This window comes from Felis catus, chromosome A2, assembly GCF_018350175.1.
Source record: "Felis catus isolate Fca126 chromosome A2, F.catus_Fca126_mat1.0, whole genome shotgun sequence".
Classification (NCBI taxonomy): domain Eukaryota; kingdom Metazoa; phylum Chordata; class Mammalia; order Carnivora; family Felidae; genus Felis; species Felis catus.
In genome coordinates, this window is record NC_058369.1 from 25,844,441 (window position 1) to 25,870,466 (window position 26,026).

At 36.0% G+C, this 26,026-nt stretch overlaps 1 protein-coding gene and 1 pseudogene across 31 annotated transcripts in view; one reads left to right on the plus strand and one right to left on the minus strand.

The window, feature by feature from the left end:
- Window positions 1–26,026, plus strand: part of SLMAP (sarcolemma associated protein) — a 150,793-nt gene that overhangs the window by 27,760 nt on the left and 97,007 nt on the right. The window lies entirely within an intron of this gene.
- On the minus strand, window positions 12,721–13,515 carry LOC123381295 (annotated as a pseudogene).

Below are 26,026 nucleotides of genomic sequence, written 5' to 3' on the forward strand. Positions count from 1 at the left end.
ACAAGTCCTAAAAGAAGAACAAGATTTTAGCATGCACATGAGGGGGAAGTACACTTTAGGCAATATCAATAAATAGCATGAGTTAATAGCATGAAGGAAAAAAAAAAAGGTAGCTTGTTTGAGAAACTTTGTTTTTTAAAAGTAATCTCTACACCCAACATGGGGCTTGAATTCACCACCCTGAGATCAAGAGTCTCATGCTATACCAACTGAACCAGCCAGATGCCCCTTGTTTGAGAAACTTTTAGTGATTTTGTATAACATAATATGGGGGAAGGAAGAGAAGATGAGGCAGACAAAGTAGTTTAGGATCAAATCATGAAGGATTTTAATTTTTTTTTTAGTGTTTTTATTTTTGAGAGAGAGGGAGAGAGAGAGAGAGAGAGAGCGCTAGCGAGCGAGCATGAGCATGGGAGGGGCAGAGTGAGAGGGAGACCCAGAATCTGAAGCAGGCTCCAGGCTCTGAACTGTCAGCACAGAGCCTGATGCAGGCCTTGAACCCCCCAGACTGTGAGATCATGACCTGAGCTGAAGTTAGTCACTCAACCAACTGAGCCACCCAGACGCCCCTCAAATCATGAAGGATTTTAATGTTATGCTATTTTTTTTCCTTTAGGACTGGTGGTGAGGAGTTCGAAAAAATTTCAAAAGAATCACATGGTTAGATCTTTGTTTTTAGAGGAGCAGTCTTGGTGATAATGTGGAAGATATTGCCTAGAGGCAAGGAGACCTGGTAGAGTGATATAGTAGAAAGGACAGTTAGAAACAAACGGGAGTGCAACAAAATCATCTGTATGGAGGGAGACAGATTTGGGAGTCATCAACCAAAGTAGTGAAGTAGGAAATATACTCCCAGGGAAGTTTGTACATCTCTAGAAAAGTAGAGACTAGAGAACCCTGGGGATGATCAGCATTGAAATAGCTGGCAGGGAAAAAGAAAACAGTTGGGAGAACAGCCAGAGAAAGAGGATCAGGAAAGATTGGGTTTGTGAGATACAAGGCAAGGGAGAGTTTTTGAGAAGACAATTATTAACAGCACTAAAATATCACTTTATAGGGAGTATAAGTATTAAAAGCTGGGCTATTAGTGGAGTAGTAGGTATGGAAGCTCACTGGCAATGGGTAAAAGGCTATAAATAGTGAGTGTTACAGCTCTGACAGTGCTTGAATAAGTGGACGCAGAGATTACCTATATTACCATGTAGGGGCACCTGGGTGCCTTAGTTGGTTGAGCGTCCGACTTGGGCTCAGGTCATGATCTCACAGCTCGTGAGTTTGAGCCCTGCATCGGGCTCTGTGCTGACAGCTCAGAGCCTGGAGCGTGCTTCAGATTCTGGGTCTCCCTTTCTCTCTGTCTCTAACCCACTCACATTCCGTCTCTGTCTCTCTCAAAAATAAATAAACATTAAAAAAAATTAAAAAAAAAGATTACCATGTAAAAGATATGTGTATGTACATTTCCATGATGGTAATTTTTTTTCTCCAGTTTTAGTTGTTGGTAATTCTGGGGAGACTTTGGTGGGTGGTGCGATGTGGAGAAAAGTCTTCTAGGTTAGGCATTCCTTATCCACATTAATTTTTCAGTAGACTTAAATGTATGTTGGTATCGTATTGCATTAAATACAATTTGTGCAAATGGGACGTGAATCCCAGATGTCAAAAATGTATGGGAATGTTAAAATTTTGTAATTCCACACATTAGAAATTCAGTAGCATAGATGATATTCTCTGGTACTTTTATATGTATAATATATATAAAATGTAATATGTATATATTAATTTACATTCAAATTAGCACATAGTACAGTAATGATTTCATGAGTAGAATCCAGTGATTCATCCCCTGCATATAACACCCAGTGCTCGTCCCAAGTGTCCTCCTTAATGCCCCTTGCCCATTTAGCCCATTTCCCCCACCTAAAACCTCTCCAGCAATTCTCAGTTCTCTGTATTTAAGAGTCTCTTATGTTTTGCCCCCCTCCCTGTTTTTATATTATTTTTGCTTCCCTTCCCTTATGTTCATCTGTTTTGTATCTTAAATTCCACATATGAATGAAGTCATATGACATTTGTCTTTCTCTGACTAATTTTGCTTAGCATAATACACTCTAGTTCCACGCTGTTGCAAATAGCAAGATTTCATTCTTTTTGATTGCTGAGTAATATTCTATTGTGTGTGTGTGTGTGTGTGTGTATGTACACCACATCTTCTTTATTCATTCATCAGTCAGTGGACATTTGGGCCCTTTCCGTACTTTGGCTATTATCGATATAAACTATATAAACTGCTATAAACATTGGGGTGCATGTGCCCCTTTGAAACAGCACACCTGTATCCTTTGGATGAATACCTAGTAGAGCAATTGCTGGGTCATAGGGAGTTCTATTTTTAATTTTTTGAGGAGCCTCCATACTGTTTTCCAGAGTGGCTGTACCAGTTTGCATTCCCATCAGCAGTGCAAAAAGGTTCCTCTTTCTCCACATCCTCACCAGCATCTGTTGCTGCCTGAGTTGTTAATTTTAGCCATTCTGATAGGTGTGAGGTGGTCTCTCATTGTGATTTTGATTTGTATTTCCCTTATGATGAATGATGTTGAGCATTTTTTCAAGTGTCTGTTAGCCATCTGGATGTCTTCTTTGGGAAAGTGTCTATTCATGTCTTTTGCCCATTTCTTCACTGGATTATTTGTTTTTTGGGTGTTGAGTTTGATAAGCTCTTTATAGATTTTGGATACTAACCCTTTATCTGATATGTCATTTGCAAATGTCTTCTCCCATTCTGTCAGTTGCCTTTTAGTTTTGCTGATTGTTTTCCTTCACTGTGCAGAAGCTTTTTATCTTGATAAGGCCCCAGTAGTTCATTTTTGCTTTTGTTTCCCTTGCATCCGGAGACATGTTGAGTGAGAAGTTGCTGCAGCCAAGGTCAAAGAGGTTGTTGCCTGCTTTCTCCTCTAGGATTTTGATGGGTTCCTGTCTTACGGTTAGGTCTTTCATCCATTTTGAGCTTATTTTTGTGTATGGTGTTAGAAAGTGGTCCAGGTCCATTCTTTTGCATGTCGCTGTCCAGTTTTCCCAACACCATTTGCTGAAGAGACTGTCTTTATTCCATTGGATATTCTTTCCTGCTTTGTCCAAGATTAGTTGGCCATATGTTTGTGGGTCTATTTTTGGGTTCTCTATTCTTTTCCATTGATCTATGTGTCTGTTTTTGTGCCAGTACCATACTATCTTGATCATTACAGCTTTGTAATACATCTTAAAGTCTGGAATTTTGATGCCTCCAGCCCTCTAGAACTCTTTGATATTCTGAGGTTTTACAGCTAGGAATTTATCTTTGCATTTCTCTTGGTACAAAAAAATTACATCTGCAAAGTGTGTGTGTGTGTGTGTGTGTGTGTGTGTGTGTAACTGACAGCTGGATATATATCCAGCTCTTGCTATGTCCAAAGTGTATGAATGAGAGACACTCTAAGGACTGGTTAATCTGTGAATGATTGATAGTTATTTTATATTTGGACAAAATTAAATTTTTAGCACATATCCTATAGTATTCAACGAAAGGGTTAAATGTCTTTGTATCTATCCTGATGAACACTTAACTATTAAAGAATGGTTATAGGAACTTATAAACCAAGATTTAAAAAAAAATGGAAACACTGATCAAATTTAAATATTTTTGCAGTGAGAGATACATTTTGCGAATTATCAAATTCTATTTTATGTTAGTTTGGTCACTTATTTTCATTTCATGTAATTTTACAATAGTTTTTCAGTTTTACATTCTTGTTTTTGTGGTAAGTGCTGAATATGTAATGATTAAAATGTAGTTTCAACATAAAGTAAAAATGAAGATAGCAAGAAATTATTAATTAAATATTTAAGACTAATAATTCCTCTGAATTTATACCATGTAAAATGAGGTCATGTATGTGGAACTGGTTTTTTTTTTTTTTTTAATGTTTATTTTTGAGAGAGAGAGAAAGAGTGTGAATGGGGGAGGGCCACAGAGAGAGGGAGACACAGAATCTGAAGCAGTCTCCAGACTCTGAGGTGTCAGCACAGAGTCCAACGTGGGGCTCAAACCCACATACCGTTAGATCATGACCTGAGCCGAAGTCGGATGCTTAACCAACTGAGCCACCCAGGCAGCCTTGGAACTGTTTTTATGAAGTATGTAGTTAGAAATTAAGTATCTGATTTTAAGTATAGAAGAAATATTCAAAATTCACTCTAAATTTAATAGAAAAACATAATTAAGTTATTCTGGAGCAAAGGGATCAAATAAAATATTTTCAGTTTCACAGAGTTTTATTCATAAATGAAAGATAATAAAGATGTACTGAAATGTATTTTAAAAATACATTTTATATGGGTTCTAGGATGGAAAAATTTATTTTGAGTGGGATGGGGGGGCAGGGAAAGAAGACTTTGGAGGAATGGCTTTTTGTGAGTTTTGGCTCAGTGTAAGTATATAGCAGCAGTCTTACTTAAAAAAAAAAAGTACCATTTTATTTAGCATGTGTTGCAGTTCTAAACCTTAGTAGTCTTTAACTTGCACAATGTTTTCTCTTGTAAAGCATGTATGTCAAAACCCAGAATCTGCACTGTCACTTCCTTGTTGTAAATCTAGCTCTCCTTCTAAGATAACATGCCTGAAACTGAGTGTAAATTTCTCAGGGTCTTGAAAAACAGTTTGAGAACAAAATAAAAGTTAAGGTATGATTAATTTCCTATGTTATGACTATTTACAAGTTCATTTCAATATTTTCAATATGATTTTCAAAAATTATCAAATGAACTCTATCAATGGAAAACTCAAAAAATACCTTAAGTTTTATGGCATAGCATCTAAATTTGCTTACATTAAGTACTCACAAATTGTTAATTTCAGTTAATAAAAGAGATCTCTCATACTTGAACCAGTTTACATTCTTTACTAAACTTTAGAGTTGAAACTCTATAAAGGCATTTCATCTTAAATTTTGCTTGATATTTTAGATTTTATTTTATTATTATTTTATTATTTCTTTTTTAAAGTATTTAGAGAGAGAGAAGGAGAGAATAAGCAGGGGAAGGGCAGAGAGAGAGGGAGAGAGAGAATCCCAAGCAGGCTCCACACTGTCAGCGCAGAGGCGGATATGGGGCTTGAACCCATGAAATGTGAGATCATGACCCGAGCCAAAACCAAAAATGGGGCGTTCAACCGACTGAGCCACCCAGGCATCCCGACATTTTAATATTTAAATGTTTATTTTTAGTTTATTTTGAGAGAGAGAAAGAGTGAGAGAGAACATACACATGAATAGGGGAGGGGCAGAGAGGCAGAACCCCAAGCGGGCTCCATGTTGTCAGTGCAGAGCCCAATGAGGGGCTCCATCTCATGAAGCATGAGATCATGACCTGAGCCTAAATCAAGAGTTGGACACTTAACCGACTGAGCCGCCTAGGTGCCCCAGATATGTTAGATTTTAAATAAAGTCCTTAACTGAGGTGAATCTAAAATCGTATTCAAATGTGAGAAGTATGACAGGATATTTTAGTGGGATATCTTTTTGGTATGTTCAAAGTGAATTGTTTGAATTTGAACTACAGCTTTAATTGCATGTCTGTTGCCTGCACGTATCTTGTTTAAAAAGAAAAGTGAAATAACTGAATAGTGCCATTTGTCATTCTAACAATAGAGTACTTTGATTTAAGAAACAAAATTTTGCCATAATTATGTTAATTAAATGTTTAAATGCAAACTTGTTAGTGATATTTTTATGTAAATACCTTTTGTTGGTATTGATTTTAGTATTTATGTGACAGGCATAGAAACTTTTTATGAAAAACTAATGCTTTACAGTAGGATGTCTTTAGCCAAATTGGTCATTGTTAGAAATTGTTCTCATCTCTGTTATGGGATTGTCATTATAGTTTTTTTCTTTTCTGTTATCTTGAATTCTTTCAAGGTGGGGAACTTTGTCTTCTGTGCTCATTGTTCTAGAGTTAGTACTGTCTAGGTTTTAACATGGTTTTATGTTTTCTTCTTAGATCTTGTAGATACTGATTTTGTCTATTATATTTTACTTAAATTTTATCTTTGTCTTTAGATTTTATTTTCTATATTATGTATTCCTTTTATTTGTCTATGATGAATTCTATGTATATATAATTATTTTTACCATTAAATAGTTAATTTTTTAGAAGTTTATGGAGCCATTATATTTTCTGTTATACTGACAATGTAAAAAATAGAGATTTATGAATATGTTTAAGTATTTAACGACACAAGCAAGTTATATAGACTTATCTACCTCTAGTCAGTGTGGTATTTATTTATTTATTTATTTATTTAAAAAAAATTTTTTTTAACATTTTATTTTATTTTTTTTGAGACAGAGAGAGACAGAGCATGAACGGGGGAAGGGCAGAGAGAGAGGGAGACACAGAATCTGAAACAGGCTCCAGGCTCTGAGCTGTCAACACAGAGCCCGATGCGGGGCTCAAACTCATGGACTGCGAGATCATGACCTGAGCCGAGGTCGGCCGCTTAACCAACTGAGCCACCTAGGCGCCCCTAGTCAGTGTGGTATTTAAAGAGAAATTCTTTTCATGCTCTGAAACTCTAGTCCTATATCTCTGGCTTTTCATACATTACAATTCCGTTTCTAGATGTGTAGAATTCCTTAATCTACATGTGAATTCCCAAAACATAAACATAGTATTCTACAGATTTCAAAATCCTGTTGATTGATTTAGCCATCACTGAGCACTTCCTATGTGCCCCACACTGTTCTAACCAAAACAAAGTCCCTGACTCTACGAAGCTAACATTCTAGCCCTCATGTACCATCATCCATCTTTCATTATTACCTCAGCCTATTTAGGACAAATTGGAATGTTTCTGATTTGTTGACAGGTAATCCAACATAATTCAGTTCCTCTTGTCCTGTAAGTTTGCTGTGTAAAAGCAAATGCTATCATATGGCCCCAAAGTATTCTGGTTAAATTTGAGTTTTGTTCTGAATTACTAATGCTCTACATTTGGTGAAATTTGTACATATCTCCTTTAATTTTATAAATTTAGATCATATATGTATCTTGGCCTCTTCTTTACTAACAGGTAAACTTAAAAAGTATTTTTCAAGATCATCAAGGAACTACTTAGACAGTTATTTAATGTCTAATGTTATATTAGACATTGAATGATTTTGTTTTGGTGGTTATTTCTTTTGTTTCTTCTCTATTCTGAAACTCACTTTTCTGTCTTCCTCAATGTGACTTTTAATAGAACTTTTAAAACTTTTGTTTGCCTGACATTGTAGTTTTCTAGTTCTTAACTTTTCGACAGTTTTGACATTTCTATCTTTATTTCCATTGTCTGTGCAGACTTTATCCTGTCGAGTTTCCTCCCTAATTCTCTCAAAATTCACATATTTACAGTCTTAAATTACTACTTCTAAGAGCTTTATTCCAAAATTTATGTACTTATCATGAATTTCTTAAATGTATTTTTAGTTTATTTTTTAACTTTTTAAAGTTTACACTTTAGTGGTTTTCAGTATACTCACAAAATTTACAACTATTACCACTATTTATTTCCAGAACATTTTTATTGCTCCCCAAAGAAACTGTACCCATTTAGCAATCACTCTTCATTTCCTCCTCTTCAAGCCTCTGGCAACCATTAATCTACTTTCTGCCTCTATACATTTGCCTATCCAGGAGTTACTTCATATAAATGGAATCATATAACATGTGGAGTTTTGTGTCTGGCTTCTTTCATTCACTCTGGTGTTTTCAAGGTTCATCCATGTTGTAGCATGTATCTGTACTTTATACCTTTTATTGCCAAATAATATTCCATTGTAGGCATATACCATATTTCATTTATCACTTTTACTACATACTCAGTTGATGGATGTTTGGGTTGTTTCTACTTTTTGGCTATTATGAGTAATACTGCTGTGAACATACATGTACAAGTTTTTTTGTGGACATTGTTTTCAGCTCTCTTGGTTATATACCTAGGAATAGAATTGCTGGGTCATATCATAACTCCATATTTAATGTCTAAAGAAACCGCCAAACTGTTTTCCAAAGTGGCTATACTATTTAACATTTCTACCAGCAGTGTATGAAGATTCGATTTCTCTACTTCCTGGTCAACACTTGTTATTGTCTTTTTTATTGTAGCCAGCTAGTATGAAGTGATACCTCACTTTGATTTTTGTTTTGCATTTCCCTAATTAATAATGTTGTGAGCATCTTTTCATGTACTTACTGGCTATTTGTATGTTTGTTTGTTTTTTCTGGAGAAATGTTCATGTCCTTTTCCCACTTAAAAATTATGTTATTTATCTTTTTATTGTTGAGTTGTGTATTCTGGATATAATTCCCTTATCAGCTGAGTGATTTCAAAAATTTTTTTCCATTCTATAGATTGTTTTGATGGTGCCTTTTTTGTTATTACAGTAAAACATACATAACATAAAATTTACTATTTTTTAGTATTTTAAGGGTACAATTCACTGGTATTAAATACATTCACAGTGCTGTGGAACTATCACCTTTATTCATTTTCAGAACTTTTCCATCACCCCAGACAGAAACTCTGTACTCATTAAACAATAACTCTCCGTCTTCTTCTACCCCAGTCCCTGATAACTCCTCTATTTTTACTGTGTGGCTCTATGAATTTCCCTATTCTAAGTGCCTCATGTAAGTGGAATAACATAGTATTTGTCCTCATGGTGTCTTTTATAGCAGAGAAGTTTTTAATTTTGATGAAGTTCAGCTTACCTTTTATTTTTCAAGTAATTTTTAGTGATCTTAAAATTCTTCATTTATATGCTTTTTATGTCATATCTCAGATGCTATTGCCTAATCCAAGGTCATAAAGATTTATTTTAATCATTTTTGAGTACTCTCTTACTTGGTTCTTTCATCCAACATCAATGTTTGTTTCATCAAACATCAATGTAACTATCAGAGGTTTTGTGAGAAGGCTTTGTTAAATGTTCTTATTTATTTATTTATTTATTTATTTAATGTTTATTTTGAGAGAGAGAGAGAGAGGGAGAGAGAGAGAGAGAGAGAGAGAGAGAGAGAGACAGACAGACAGACACAACATTCAGGGGAGGGGCAGAGAGAGAGGATCCCAAACACTGATAGTGCAGATCCCAGTGCAGGCTTGATCTCACAGCCATGACATCATGACATGAGCTGAAATCAAGCGTTGAAAGCTCAACTGACTGAGCCACCCAGGTGCCGTTAAATGTTCTCTTTTAAAATTTTTAGATCAGGATAGTGGCTTTCAAATTTTAGAATCTCCTGGGATGCTTACTAAAACTACAGGTTCCTGAGAGGATATTTGTACATTCGTAGAAAACTTCTAGGAGACTTCACATCACATTGAAAAAGTGTGTAAGTAAAATAGGCCAGCATAGTGATTAAGAGCATGGATCCTGGAGCCTCACTACCTGGGTGTGAGGTAGACAATCCTGGTTGTCACTTTTTAGCTGTATGATCTTGGGCAAGTCACTTATTCTCTAGGCATTCATTCCCTCTCTTATGGGGTCCCTTGCTCTCTCTGTTGCAAGGATTAAACAAGCAAATATCTGTGAAGTGCTTAGAGTAATTTGGCAATAGTGTTAACCCCATAATTGTTAGATATTGTCATACCCTTTAATTTTAGTAATGTCATTTCTAGGGACCTAATCTAGAACATTATCAGCGATGTTGCAAAAAGATGTAGGTATAACAGTTTCATCACAGAGTAATTGCAAGAATTTACCATATATAGTCTAAATTAATGAAATTTATGAAATGTCATTTGCTAGTCATATTTTCAAAAATATTTAATACCATGAAAAATAATGACGTAAATGAAAAAGTCAAGTAAATATACAACTATATATAAATTATGTCTCTAAACTTCTTTGAAAATATGGGGTAGGGAAGCAGAGTGTTGGTCTTACATTGCATATAAAGAAGTATGTTAAAATGTTGACATGGGTTATTCTTGGAAGCCGGGAGGAATGATTTTAATTTTCTTCTGTACTTTATTGTACTCTCCTGACTTCAACAGTAAGTATACACAGAAAAACAAATCATTTTATTTATTTGTTTATTTTTATTATTTTAGAGAGAGAGAGAGCACACAAGCAGGGGGGAGGGACAGGCAGAAAGAGAAAGAGAATCCCAGGCAGGCCCTACACTGAGCGCAGAGCCCAACATGGAGCTTGGTCCTACAACCCTGGGATCATGACCTGAGCCAAAATCAAGAATCAGACGCTCAACTGACTGGGCCACCCAGGTGCCCCCAAATTATTTTTTTTTAAAGACAAAATATGGGGAAAGCTCACTGTAAAATAGGAAAAATGACAGGAAAATAGGAAAAGCCCAATGTGAAATAGGAAAGCAGAATGTAAATAGGAAACCTGAGTCCTAGTACTAGTATTGTTATTAAATAGTCTCAAGCCTCGGGATGCCTGGCTAGCTCAGTAGAGCATGCAACTCTTGATCTTGGGGTCGTGAGTTCAGGCCCCACTTTGGGCTGGCAGATTACTTAAAAAAATAGTTTTCAGCCTTGAATGAATTTTCTGTCTACCTTGAGGGACAGAGTTTCCTCATCTGTGAAATGGGAAATTGAACTAAAATTAAAAAGACAGTGTGTAGACTGGTTAAGAGTTGGGAGGTTAGAGGGGGGAGTTAGGGACTGCAGTTTAAGAGATCACTGTGTGGGTTCATGCCCTGGTTCTTCTTCCTATTCACTTGGTGACTTCTGGCAAGTAATTTAACCTCTCTGTGCCTCAGATTTCTTGTTTATAATGTGGGGATAGTAATAATACCTCATAGGAGGGGTGTGAGAATCAAATGAGTTAATAATACATGTAAAGGACTTTATATAGAATCTGGCACATAGGAAGGATTCAATCAATGTTACCTATTTTTCCTGGTATATAAGATTCTTTCTAATGCAGTCATTTATTTCCAATAATATTGTTAGTCAAGTGAGCAATTCTTAAATTTGTCATTTGAAATTTAGCTCATTTTTTATTTAGGTATTTTGAAGTCCCCGTTTCCCTCCCCCAGCTTTACTATTATGTCTTATGTTTAGTATAGGCAGCTTCTTTGGGGTCTAAATTATCTTATTGTTGAGGGTATTTTGTAGACTTTTTCAGTAAAAATCTCATTTGATTTTATAGAGTTTTTTTTTTTCCAATTCTTTTTGTTCTGAAACTAATGCATGTAACTTAATATATTTGTAGTTAAATTACATAGGCTGTTAGGTTGTACCTAGTTTTCTTCAACTGATGTTTCAATTTTAAATTTAGGAACCAGCATAAAGCCCAAGAGAATGTTACAGCTCAATTAGTCCATTCTAGTGAAAGCTAACTTTGTAAGGTAAACAACTGAACTGTTCCTAGAGCATGACCTACAGTAATGATTCAGTTGGTGCATAGATGTTACTTAACTTAATCCCAGAAAAAGAATGTATCCAAATGCTTTAAGAGAGAAATCTGAGTATGTGAAAATCACTTTCCGAGTCAGCAACCATGTTAATTCATTTTGGAACTCCTAACAGACTACAGAAATAGATGACTTTCATAATATTATATCATTTTCTTTCACTGACTATATATGACATACTTAATTAAAGTGACTCAGCTATTCCATCCCTTTGGAAATTTTCATCTGTAAGCAAGTCACTGTAGGGTACCTCAGTTTATGGTGGCAGTCATAATGAAGATGATTATTTATTTTTTTCCCTGCGAGGGATAAGAATGAAAGTTGTATTTCAATACATTTATTCTTAGATCTTTAGAAGCTCTCCCCTTCTCTGCAGGGTTATAGCTGCAGTAGATAGCCCACTATAGGGGTCATTATTTCTGTGTTGGAGAACAAATTAGTTGAGTAACATTGTCAGGAAGCAAAAGGCAGGAGTTTGACTCCACAGTTATGGAATATAGTTTGTTACTTAAAAACATATTAGAGGATTCCTCTTATTATAATAACTTTTGTTTATAAAACATATTTATGTAATTGCCATGACAGGAGAAAAGTGCTGTGTCTTCTGATTTGATAGACAAAATCAGCTCAAGACAGCTTTGTGACTCACTGACAGAAGAGGGAAGAATTCTTCTTGCCTTAAGGATTGGATTTTATTTTAGGATGAGTTATTTGTCTAAGTACAGATATGAGAGAGTTCCTACCCTACATGTCAAGTCTCCTGTTCTATCTTCCCAGAAATTTGACGCAATGCCTCCTAACTCCCAAATGTATACCTTTGTATCATCTGCTACTTGGGTCATGTTAATTACATAGTGTTTATATTTCTTCCTCTATGTTTTTCTGAATGTAAGAATTTGTGAGTTTTTCCTTTAAACATTTTGAGCTAGAGTTTTAAACATTCGTTGGTTTGTTTCAGTTAAAAAAAAATCATTTCTTAATATAGAAGAGACTGGTAACATGTCTGCTTCTGTGGAGGGAAATTAGGAAACTGTGGGATGTAGGGAAGACATTGTGCTTTCCACTGCATCACTCAACCTTTGGAACCCATTACATTTTTTTCCCCAAAATTTTAAACCTAATTTTATAGCATAGCATAAACACATTCACAAAGCTTTGTTTGTTTTATGGGTTTTAGCCCTTTTAAAGTTGAGACCACAAAATCTCTTAAAGTTGACTATGAATGTTTCATTGAAGACATAATGATGAATTTACAGTCTTCCTTTAAATGACCCACTTAAACTTGATTCACTGATTCACACCATAAACTTTAAAAGGTGGATTGTTGGTGTAGATTGATGGCTTAATTCTTCTAAAGTTAGTTCATAATCAACTGCTGCAAACTGGACCATATTCTCAATTTGTTTCTTCACTTCAACATCAATGTCCTTTAATTCTTCAACATTGGCTATATTGCTGTCTACTCTTCTATCTTTGAGAAGCATAATGAGGTCACTCTTCTTGTATTTCTTCTTGTGTATGATAACTGACTCTAGGATCACTCATACTGTGTCCTGGATATTGGTGAGTCTGCAGCTACATCAGCATGACCCCCTTCACAGATCTATGATAGGCAGCTATGATCTTTGTTGCTTCCTGGACACATAGAACATACATTCCATCTGCTCTTAGCCCAGGAATAAAATTTTCTCTCTTGTAGTAATCAGTGCTGGCTGTTGCTCTCTCAGCAGATGCTCCCATTCCACAGCAGTTATTCCCACAGATGAAAATAAAGGTTGATTTCCACAAAACTGTCATATTGTAATTTTCAAATATAAAGTCAAGCAGAACTCATCTTTTCCATTGTATTTACAGGCCAGACCCATACCGGCTCCCAGGGGGACCTGAGCTCTGACAATGTCATTGCCCCAGTAGCTAGCAGTTCTTGGCATACGTGTGCATTGACCCTTCTTTGTCTTTAGTACAGCCTTCTCTTTGTTCTGTAAACTCTACAAATTTCTGGGACAGAAGGGCCACAAATAAAGCAAAAGCCCAGTAGGTTGAGATGAGATGATCCATGATATTTATCCAATCTCAAGTTCCACACAACCTTCTTGACACTTCATGAGCGATAAAAACCACGAATAATATTCTGTTAATGCTCTTGGTGAAGAGTCTGATCATTCTCTGCTATTTGAGTCCCTCTTCCCTGATGAGCACTGTTATGATAGGAGGGCCCTCTTCTAATCCATGAAGGTCACATTTCTTAATTTAAAATGTAGCATCATTTGCAAAGTTACAGGATATGTCTCTAGCAAGCACTCTCCTAGCTGTGATAGTCAGGAAATGGTGGGTATCTTTTTCTTAGAGCATCTTCCTCTTGAGTGCAGGCCCTGGTAATAGCTGCAGTGGTGGTGATGATGTCATTCTCTACACTGGGCCATAGGCCCACAAACATTTTATAAGACTGTATGATATTCATGAATGGGCTGTAATTTTCTTAACCATCCTTCCATTGTTATAGTTACCATTGCTTGGAAACTATTATAAATTTTGCTTTGCTGAATATCTTTATACGTAGATCTATCTTTATTCACATTTTTTTTTTATTACTTCTTTAGGCTGAATTTTCAGAAGTGAATCAAAAGTCACATTTTAAAAGCTCCCTTGGTATACCTTGGTAAACTGCTTTCCAGACAGTTTATTCTCCCATGATCAGCTTGTTAAAATGTTTCTTTTATGTCAGTCTTGGAAGCACGAAATATTTGTTATTTAAAATACTTCCTGCTACTTTTATTATTGACAAATTGAACCCCTTAAATTTTTATATTTCAAGGTCAATATGGGTGTGTGTATATTTATTCTTTTTTTTTTAGATTTTTTTTAATGGTTTTTTTTTTTTTTTTTTTTTTGAGAGAGAGCGCGTGCGTGTGAGAGCAAGTTGGGGAGGGGCAGAGAGAAAGGGCGACACAATCTGAAGCAGGCTCCAGGCTCTGGCTTGATGCTGGGTTCAAACTCAGGAACCATAAGATCATGACCTGAGCCGAAATCAGACACTTAACCAACTGAGCTGCTCAGGCATCCCTGTATTTATTCTTCTTATCCTTCCTCTGTTCAGTGGCTTTTCAAAAACAGTCTTATTAACATATAATTTACACTCCATAAAATATTCCTATTGTACATGTCAGTTGTGTTTACTTGAAGTGAATGAGTTTTAGTAAATCTGTAGTTTGTTACCATCACCATAATCCAGCTGTAAAATATTCTCATCACCCAAAAAGTTTCCTTTTGCCCATTTGCATTCAGTCCTTTATCCCACACCTAGCTTTAGGCAACCACGGATCAGCTTTCTGTCTCTGTAAATTCGCATATTCTAGAAATAACAAATAAACAAAATCATATTCAATTCCTTTGTGAATGGCTTCTTTTGCTCAGCATTGCTTTTGAGGTTCATCTATCTTGTAAAATATATCATAGTTCATTTTTATTTATTTAAAAAATGTTTATTTTTGAGAAAAGGAGGGCGCATGCTCAAGTGAGTGAGGGAGGGGCAGAGAGAGAGAGAGAGAGAGAGAGAGAGAGAGAGAGGGGGAGACTGAGAATCCCTAGCCAGGTGAGGCACTCCAACTCAAGAACTGTGAGATCCTAACCTGAGCCGAAATCAAGAATCAGACACTTAACCAACTGAGCAACCCAGACGCTCTTTTATTGCCGATATATCTTATTTGTTCAGTAATTGATAAACATTTGGTTTGTTTCCAACTTTTGGTTATTATAAACAAGGAACTATTGCTGCTAGGAACATTTGTGTACGTTTCTTTTTGTCTTTGATTTCTCTTGGGTAGATACCTGGGAGTACAGTTGCTTGAAACCCATTAAATTTCTTATCATTACTTAGCCACAAAAATGTTTCTTTAAAAGAATAGATGATAGCACTAGATTTGAGAAGGAACACAGTTCTATGATGTAATAGTTAACGTGGAATGATTAGAGTAGGCAAGTGAAAAGTTCTAACACATAGTATGACTAATAATGGAAACCACTTCAGGATTTATTGGTAGATGAGCAACTACCAGAACCTAAAACCAAGTGAAGGCAATTAAAATTAATGGGTATCTAAAAAAACATTGAAAACTTTGATTCCATGAAAAATGTGAAAAATGGAAATGGGACTTCATTTGCATTTATTTTGACAGAAAAGTGAAAATATGTAACACATAAAATGTCCTTCTTAACATAAAAGAAGGCCATCAAGACTTTTGTAGATAAACAGGCCAAAGATATAAGCAGTCAGTTCATTCAAGATCAATGTATACGGCAAGTAAACATTCCTTCTTGCTAGTGATCACAGAAATATTTAACAAGTTGGTTATATTAAATTAGCAAAATTGATAGCGCTGGATAGAAAGATTGTGTTAGTGATGTTGCTTTGTATGTTGATCTAGTTCATGTACAAAGCAATGTGGCAAAGCCTATCCAGATCCTCGGAATAGTAGATTCGGAAGTAACTTTTATTTTAGCTTTCTTGAATGTAATTTAAAAAATTTTAATAGTAAATTATTAAGGGAGGGCATACATCAGAAGATAAGAAAACAGTACAGATTTTCCCCATGTGCTGAAGGTGAGTCTGGTTGTGCTATCCTCTCCACTCTGTCTCTGTGACTCATTCAAACTCTGGAGGCACTAACTCAACGCAGCTTTTTTTCTTTCCAGCCAGAGAACACATGTTTGTTCTTCTGTAGCCTGAATCTTGCTTTTACAGCTTTGGCTAAATCCTGGATCCAGTTGTTCTTTAATCCAATGACTCACACCTTAGGAGTTACCCATCCCACTCCACGAAAATGCTATTAACTTTCTCATTTGGAATAAATAATTCTGTCATATTCTGTCTACAATTTATATCAGTAAATTTGCTTTAGACACTCACAGGAGAATATGCTTCCTATTGATTTTTTTTTTTAAAGTTCTTTGTGGAGTTCTTCTGTATGGGTGGGACCAAACACTTGTGTCACTCCCAGTTAGTACACTTACAGTACAGTCATCCAACAGTAAGTGATTTTTTAGTTTGACAAATTGTCTGCCAAAAAGTGATAAAGTAGAACATTCATTGAATCAAGAAATGGAACTTGATCCTTGCTTTATTTATTTTCCCCCTGCGCCTTTCAAGTTATCTTTTTTCTTCTAACTTCAGAAATTCTTTCCGTTTCTGATAAACTTTTATTGGATTGATATTTCCCCCTAATTATTAACATTACGGATTTTTACATTATCATACTTGTTATACAAGGCTGTAAGATTTTAATTGTTAGTTGAGCTTATGTGAAGTCATAGGTAATGTGTAACAAGAAGTTAGGAATGATAAAAGGCAAAAAAATTCTTATTCATTTTATTATGCTTGCCAGCAACTTTTGGTTTATTAAGAATTATATTATCAATTTCCTTTACATAGAGCAACCATAAATACTCTTCTACTAAAACTGTAAATAATCTTTTCCTATAGGTAGTAGTGTAACTGTATCTGGTCCCTTTAGGTATTTCTACTCAAATTGGCTTAACTACTTAAGGATCTCAGGAAGGGATGGCACTGTAGGTCCTATTAGTTTTTGATTAATTAATGCAACAGAATCGGAAAGTCCAGTCAGTTAGGTGACTTGACTTATTTTGAGCTCTGATTTCTGCCAGCTTATTCAGATCACTTACTGTGTCTCTTTTTTACACTGGGAGAGGTATTGTTAGCCCTTGGCCATTTCCCTGGCATCTTGGATGTTTCTTTTCCTGATTTTCATATACCTGATTATCCTATCTGGTGTTCCTTCAAGCATTTTCTCCATTAATTTCTCCTTAAATGCTAGTGTTTCTAAAAGTTCAGTCATTGTTTTCCCTGTGATTGTTACTTTTGGATCATTTCATACATCACAATATTAGTAACCACTCAAATGCTGATACCTTTCAGATATCTTGAGCCCTAAGTTCCAACTTTTCTGTCCTCTGCCTGCTGACATTTACTCACTTGGATGTCCTATAGAGACTCCAAAAGCAATATACTCCAAACTGAAATGAATCATTCACTCACCACCCCCCTCCAATATTTCCAAATATAGATAATGGCATTATCATCCAGTAGCCCACGCTAGAAACTGCTTTCTTCAACACTGAACACATAGGATCAATCACTAAACCCCTTTCACTACTAACTAAGATCCTAGTTTAGAATCTTATTATTTCTTTATTTTAGTACCCTCATAACTGGTCTTTCTGCCTTCAATCTAGTACGCCTCAAACAATGTCAGTTTGATCTCAGTACTTTCCTGCCTAAACCCTGTAGTGGCAAGTGCCCTGTCATCTATATGATAAAGGTTGTACTGCTTGACATGTCTTAAAAGGCTTGGTGACTTCTTACTTCTTGAGCCTCAGTGCTATACTTCACATGCCAGACCTTCTCCTCAGTCTCCCCCTACTGCCGCCCCCCATGTTGTTTCTTACCTCTGTTTGCTCATTCTGTTTAAATCCCTTCTCCACTCATCTTGACTCTTACTCAGCCTTCATGATTCAGCATAGACAGTTCCTTTAAGAAGTCATTTTTGAATCTTCAGGGTGCCCTTCTAAGTGCCCTTCTTCTCTACTGGATTATTCTTATTCGTATATAAAAATGTTTTTTCTTTTAAAAAAACTATCTTGACTTCACTTTCCCTTCCAGCTATTGCTCATCTTTTTTGATAGAAATTTTTTTATTGAGGTATAATTGATATACAACATTACATGAGTTTGATATATAATGTTGGTATACAACATTATATGAGTTTCAGGTATACAACATAATGATCCACTATTTGTATATATTGTAAGATGATCATCATAAGTCTAGTTAACATCCATCACCATACATAGTTACAGAATTTTTTTCTTCTGTTGAGAACTTTTAAGGTCTACTCTTTTTTTTTTTTTTTTAATTTTTTTTTTCAACATTTATTTATTTTTGGGACAGAGAGAGACAGAGCATGAACGGGGGAGGGGCAGAGAGAGAGGGAGACACAGAATTGGAAACAGGCTCCAGGCTCTGAGCCATCAGCCCAGAGCCCGACGCGGGGCTCGAACTCACGGACCGCGAGATTGTGACCTGGCTGAAGTCGGACGCTTAACCGACTGCGCCACCCAGGCGCCCCAAGGTCTACTCTTATAGCAACTTTCATATATGCAGTACAGTAATATAAACTATAGTCACCATGCTATACATTACATCCCTGTACTATAACTAGAATTTTGTACCTTTTGACACCCTTCACCCATTTCTTCTTACCCTCACCCCCTGACTTTAGCAACTACCAGTCTGTTCTCTGTATTTATGAGCTTGTTTTTTTGTTTATTTTTAGATCCCACATGTAAGTGAAATCATACAGTATTTGCCTTTCTCTCTCTCAATTTCAGTTAGCATAATGCCCTCAAGGTCAATCTATGTTGTCACAAATGGCAAGATTTCATTTTTTTAATGGCTAAATAATATTCCATGGTGTGTGTGTGTGTGTGTGTGTGTGTGTGTGTGTGTGTGTGTGTATTTATCCATTCATCCATCAGTGAACATTTAGGTTGTCTCCATACCTTGGCTATTGTAAATAATGCTGCAGTAAACATGAGGGTGCATATATCTTCTTGAGTTAATGTTTTCATTTTCCTCAGGTAAATACTCAGAAGTGGAATTGCTAGATCTTATGATAGTTGTATTTTTTTTAACCTCCGTATCATTTTATGTAGTGGCTGAACCCATTCACATTCCCACCAACAGTGTACAAAGAGTCTGTTTACTTGACATCGTTGCCAACACTTGTTATTTCTTATCTTTTTGGTAATAGTCATTCCACCAGGTGTGAGGTGATATCTCATTGTGGTTTTGATTTATATTTCCTTCATGATTAATGATGTTGAACATTTTCTCATGTACCTGTTAGACATCTGTATGTCTTCTTTGGAAAAGTGTCTATTGTGATCCTCTGCCCATTTTTAAATCAGATTGGTTTTTTGTTTTTGTTTTTGTCTTGTGTTGGATGAGTTCTTTATGTATTTTGGATATTTACCCCTTAATAGATTAATGATTTGCAGGTGTTTTCTCTCATTCAGTAGGTTGGTTTTCTTGGCTGTGCATGCACATTTCTTTGCTTCCCTTTAGAGCAAAACTTCTTAAAAGATTTGTCTATAGGTGTGGTTTCTCATTCCTCTTCATTCATTTTCTCTTGAATCATTCCAGTCAAGCTTTCATTTGCTGCTATATCTATACAGTTCTTGTCAAGGTCATCAGTGGCTTCCAAGTTGCTTTTCCAGTGGTCTATTTTTGTTTTTTATCTTACTTGATTTTTCAGCATCATTTGACGTAGTTGATTTCTCCCATATTCTTGGAAAACATCATTCCCGTAACTTTTGGGACATATCACTTTCCCTTGGTTCTTCTCATACTTCACTGGCCACATTTTAAATTTCTTTTGCTTGGTCTTTTTCTCCCTGACCTGTAAATTTTGGACTGCTCCAAGGCTCTGTCCTTGGTCTTCCTGTCTGTCTGTACTTGCTGTCTTGGTGATTTCATCCCATCTCTTGATTTCACATTCTTTGTATGTGGTTGGTGACAACCAAATTTTTATGTCAAGCCCAGACTTCTTTCCTGAACTCTGAGTTCTTATCCAACTGCTTTTTTTGACATTTCCACATGATGTCTAACAGCTCCCTCAAATTTAATATGTCCAAAGCCAAACTGCTAACCCCTCCCTCAACCTCAATAAAAGATTAAAAAAAAAACAAAAACAAAACCTTACCTCCTTTAACCCTCCCAGCTCACACAGACACAACTACATCCTTCTAAATTGCTTAGGTTAAAAACTTTGGTATTGTTCTTGACTCCTTTCTTTCATGTTGATTCATACAGATTCATACATCCAATCTGTCAGGAAATCTTGTGTTGTATAAATTACATTTCCTGTGTGTGCTGTGTTGTGTAAAGGTTAATCTTATGCTTTTTCAGTTTTACAACTGTTTTAAGGGCAAGAATCCTGAAGACCGTGGTTATACCAAATCTCTTAGTTTGAATTACCTCAGGTAAAGAATTCTGGTGGGTTGTTGAAGCTATTCCGTTCAGAATTGAATCTTATAATCTGAAAGAACAAAAAGGAAGTGAGCTGTGAAAACTCTTAAGTACAGTTCAAAAGTCAGTGATTTTACATCTGAAGTCTGTTGTTCACATGTGCAAGATGATGACTAGCCCTTTTGAATTTATTGGACTTCTTTCCTCTTTGATTTCCCTTGATGTTTACCTCTTTTTTTCCTAGCAGATTCTGCTTTTGTATGTCATGCAATTGAGTGTGTATCCCTCTTTTGCTTTTTTTTCTTTTTTTGTCTCTTTTTTTTTTTAATTTTTTTTTAACATTTATTTATTTTTGAGACAGAGAGAGACAGAGCATGAATGGGGGAGGGTCAGAGAGAGGGAGACACCGAATCTGAAACAGGCTCCAGGCTCTGAGCTGTCAGCACAGAGCCCGACGCGGGGCTCGAACTCACGGACAGCGAGATCATGACCTGAGCTGAAGTCGGCCGCTTAACCGACTGAGCCACCCAGGTGCCCCTTTTGCTTTTTTTTCTTTTTATCTTCCTTTCGCTCTCTTCCTCTAAATTTTTAAAAAATATTTACTTATTTTGAGAGAGAGAGAGAGAGACAGACAGACAGACAGACAGAGTGCGAGCAGGGGAGAGGCAGAGAAAGGGGAGAGGCAGAGCCCAACGTGGGGCTCGAACCCACGAACCATGAGATCATGACCTGAGCCGAAGTTGGACCTTAACCAATTGAGCCGTCCAGGTGCCCCTTGCTCTCTTCCTCTAAATGACTAGAATGTGGAATTGAAAATTTGCTAGGCTTATTGAATAAAATATTCTCTTTTAATTTTAAAGTATTTAAGATTTCTTTTTTTAAAAAATGCTTATTTTTGAGAGAGAGCATGCTAGTGTGAGCAGGGAGAGAGACAGAGAGAGACAGAGAGAGAGACAGACCCAAGTAGGCTCCACACGTGTCAGCACAGAGCCCAATGTGCACGGCCCCATCCCACGTCCATGAGATCATGACCTGAGCCGAAATCAAGAGTTGGTTGCTTAACCAACCGAGCCACCCAGGCACCCCGATTTAAGATATTTTTTGGTGGAGATAAGCACGGTGAACATTTTGTATACATTCTTTCAGATTTTTGTTTTCTAATGGTATATTAGCATATATATCATTCTTTCTGTGAAAAGGGACTACTGTATATCTTGATATATTTTAATTTCAGTACCAATAACTCTACCTCATTATTTTTTATGATTGTGATATTGTGATTGTGATGTCTGATATATCATCAGATACACGTATGTAGTTTGGTTTGGCATTATCTGTCTCCAGTTTTTAACTTCTGTTAGCCTTGCTTAGTGAACATGCTTATGCATTTGCCGTTGCACATGTGTGTGAATATTTCAGTGTTTCTATAGGTTAGATTTCTGGATGTGGAATTAGTCAAAGAGTATAAGCATTAAAAATCTTTGTGGTGCCTGGGTGGCTCAGTCAGTTAAGCATCTGACTCTTGATTTCAGCTCAGGTCATGATTTCATGGTTGGTGAGATTGAGCCCTGTGTCAGGCTCTGTATTGACAGCAGGAAGCCTGCTTGGGATTCTCTCTCTCTCTCCGCCCCCCCCCCCCTTCTCTCCCACTCCCCTGCTCATGCACGCACATGCTTTGTCCCCCTGTCTCTCTCTCAAAAATAAACAACCATTAAAAAAAAAGCTTCATAGGTATTGCTGAATCATTTTCCAAAAAGGTTGTAGCACTTTATATTCTCATCCCCAGTATATGAGAGTGCAATTTCTCCACATTCTTGCCAGAACCAGGTATCAAACTATTTTTAATTTTTGTCAAACTGATATTGACCACTTTGCTAATTGCCCATCTTCCTGAGCTTTTAGGTCTCTTGAGAGTTTCAGAATTAGAGGCTTATTTACTCCTTCACATACATTTCACTCTCTTTCCCTTTAAACAGAAAATTCAAATAGTATAGGAGGGTGTAATGCAGTAAACTCTGTCTCTGCCCTGATAGTTTAAAGGGTGTCCAAGTGGCATTTTGAGTTTTGAACTGAGTGAGTTATGGCGTTCTGTTTGCATTATTCTCTTGACTGGGTTTCCAGACCTGTCACTCAGGGCCAGGAGTATAGTAGGACTCTTGTTTAGAAATGGAATTATGACATCACTGAATATCTCATGGCTTAGTTTATTCATAAGTTGGCTCATAATGTTAAATGAACTGTAGATTGCTAATCTATGTAATACTTTCTAAGTGTATTTATGTATACTTGAGAGCAGTACTTTCCTTTTGATTTAACTTTGATTTGGGAATCCCTGGTCCGTATTGTGATATGTATTTTATATTTTTCATGAAAAGTTTTTAGTTGTGCTGTGAGACAAAGGTTTAGCTGCTTTTGTTCTGTGCACAGGTTGTGGTTATTTATGGTAATATTCACGTGTATTGGGGGCGGTGACATACTATTTTTAACACTGTGTTAGAGTTCAGCTGTTACTGATCTATTTATATCTCTATCAGCTGTTTACTATTTAATTAATCAGCAGAGGACTTTATTTTTAAGAACTTTAACCAATAAAGGAAAATCTTGTATCAGTTCCTTTGAAGAAAGTCAGTGATTACATATTTATGCATATTCTATGGATTTAATAATAGCTTCCATTTTTTTATTATTTATAACTTGTAAGAATTTAATGTGATATATTATTCTATAAGTATCAGAACTAATCTAGCTGGTTGACAGTGTTTTACATATATATGTGTGTATATGGATGTAGATATATGCTGCCATTTGTTTAGTATTCACAAATATTTTGCTTAGTACTTTACATGCTTAGCATAATTTAACCTTTACAACAAACACTCTGAGCTAGGTACTGATATTATTCTCAACTTATAAATAGCAATTTATAAGTATCTTTATAACTAAAGGGTGGCTCAAAGAGGTTAAGTAACACTAAGTAATACTCAAGGTCACACAGTAAGTTAGAAGGTGATAGAGCTGGAATTCAAACCTTAATGTATACTCTGTTTTATATAGCATGTTGTTATTTGGATGTAATACAGTTTGGCCTATCCTATGTTAAAACGAAACTTTTAGTTTCCATTGTAGAGTATGAATCACTTATATTTTGTTCTACATTAAAAAAAATCATTTGTGACTTGTGCCTATTGGAACTTCCTAAGAGGCAATGAATGCTATAGATTAGAAAAGATAGAATAATAGTGCTGTTCCAAGCATGTTTTGGACATCAAGGTTTGGGAGTTAACTTAGAATAAAGCCTTGAGTCTCTGATTTAGGTGTTTACTTAGTGAGAAATGTTATCTGAGAAATAAATCTTACTTGTTAAAGTGTTTAAACTGGGCTTCGGAAAGAAAAGAATGCTTTTAACAAGTAAAGAGTGTGGGTGGGTGGAAGCAAGGGTCCAAGAACAGCATAACCAAACACATGGATGCCTGGGGCTTATGTAGGGAATTGCTAGTAAAGCAAGGCTGGGATGGATGATAGTTTTTAGGAAAAATGGTAAATCAGGTTAGGGTGATTGGTGTCATTTTTAAAGTTATCACAGCTCTTGGATTTGATTTTTGAAGACAATAGAGGGACAAAAGCCCTTTTATAAAGGGAGACAAAGTGATCAAGTTTGCATTTTTAGGAAATAACTTTAGCATCAGTGTGAAGGGTGGAGAATATGGAATCATAGTCCTCATCTTGACAACGATTATGGACCTGGGTTAGAAGGACGGTAATGGGAAGGGAAAGGCAGGGTGGAATTGAGAGATTGTTCTGAATCTGAATCATAATTCATAGGAATTGGTGACATAATGGATGTCTTATGGGGTTATTGGTATTACTTATTACTAATAGTATTTATTATTACTACTGTTTTGCATTTGTTCTAATTGGCTTCTCATAGTCATATTTATTGTATTATTAGTAGGCTGATGGTTGAATTCTTGACCAGAGGTGTTCAGGAAATGGTGGGGGAATGATGCGTTATAAATGTTACACTCAATGAAATATTTATTTAAAATCCTATTTGGTGGGGTGCCTGGATGGCTCAGTTGGTTAAATGTCTAACTCTTGATTTCAGCTCAAGTCATGATCTCACAGTCTGAGATTGAGCCCCATGTTGGGCTCTGTGTTGGGCATGGAGCCTGTTTAAGATTCTCTCCCTCTCTCTCTCAAAAATGAAATGAAATGAAATGAAATGAAATGAAATGAAATAAAATAAAATAAAATAAAATACTCTTTGGTTTATTTAGCAGACATTTTGTTAATGTCTAGGGATATCACTGACAAAAAGGGATGCCACTGATCCTGATCTTCATGGAATTTGCCATAGTGATGAAGAGTCTAATAGATCTTGTTTGCTGTTCTTACTTTTCTGTGTAATCTTTGGGTATATGATTTAACTCTTAATCCTGTCTGATCATGTGGGATAACTGCTTATATAATAGTATTCTGAAGTTTAGATGAGGTAATGTGTGTAAAGTGCCCAGCAAAGTCCCTGGCATAAGCAAATATTTGTTCTCTTTTAATCTGCCATGGGTACATAAACTAGGAAACACAAATTTATTAGGATTATTCCTCAAGTAGATGGCAGTAGGTAGCAAACGCATTTTTGAAAGAGATTTTTTAAGTTTATCTTTCATGATGATTTGGCATCATAAAACCTGACTGCTGTTCTATTTTCTCCATTGTGAGTATAGATAGGTCACTTGGCTTGTGTGTCAGCCTCAATTTGCTGATGTATATGATCAAAATCATTCTTATTTCACAGGGTGATTGGGAGAAATATTAGAGATAGTGGCTATGAAATTGCCAGACAAACCTAACTACATAGCTGAATGGTTGAGGTCAAAGAGTTTAAAATGCTTACGCTCATTGACCTCAGCCATTCAGCTATGTACTCATACATTCATCTCTGTACAGTTACTAGCTTGGGAGGCCCTTTGGCAAGTTACTTAACTATTTTTAGTCCTCATTTATCTGTAGTATAGGGATAATAAAACATCTATCTCTGTAAGATTAGTGTGAAGATTAAGTAAAAGAAAGCACAGAAAGTAGTTTAAGCGCATGGTAGGCACTCAAAAACTTGTGATTATTATGTATTATGTGGTATGCTTTTGACATTATTGAACAGTGAACTCTTCTTGGTTTGGCTTTGCTCTGTAGGTGAAATTTCTATGTAGCTTAATTCTGAATATAAGCCATGTTACCTTTCATGGTAGTGAAGGAAAACTGATGATCCTTTTCAAAGGAAACTTAACTTTGGTCCTAAAAGTTTCCTAGGGAAAAGTATTTTAGGCATTGTGTTTAAGTCATAAATGGAGGTAGAATTGATAATAAATTTCAGTTGAAAATAAAAAAAAGGTTAGCTCTTATCTGGGGGTATTACTTACCCATCCTTAGGAGCTTGGCTATCATGAGGGATTTTGGGGGGTAGATGGCGTTTGAACATCTGAGTCATGTGGCAGCAAATGGGAGCCTCTGCGTTATACTCAGTCTTGA